This window comes from Penaeus monodon, chromosome 31 (genome assembly GCF_015228065.2).
Source record: "Penaeus monodon isolate SGIC_2016 chromosome 31, NSTDA_Pmon_1, whole genome shotgun sequence".
NCBI classification, from domain to species: Eukaryota; Metazoa; Arthropoda; class Malacostraca; order Decapoda; family Penaeidae; genus Penaeus; species Penaeus monodon.
In genome coordinates, this window is record NC_051416.1 from 7,415,641 (window position 1) to 7,415,886 (window position 246).

Here is a 246-nt window from a genome sequence, read left to right on the forward strand (position 1 = left end):
CAAACACCACAAAGGAATCTCCCATAGTAATAGGCAAAGCATGAATGATTATCATTTTTGGCTATTTTTAGCATTTCTCATATTATGTCCATCTTTTGTCCTATAATCTCTGTGCTGTCCCTTACCCTGGATGCCAGTGATAGGCTTATGACTCCCTTGATGTCTGGATAGTATTATGATTTTAGCTGGGAAGAGCCAGTCAGCCACATAATTAGTGGTTGAGAAAGTCAGTGAAATTTCATAGCT

The 246-nt window shown here is 38.6% G+C and overlaps 1 protein-coding gene across 1 annotated transcript in view; it reads left to right on the forward strand.

Moving 5' to 3' along the window:
• The window catches only part of LOC119593018, a 27,676-nt gene that overhangs the window by 2,671 nt on the left and 24,759 nt on the right, over positions 1-246 (forward strand). The gene's annotated exons all lie outside the window — the stretch shown is intronic.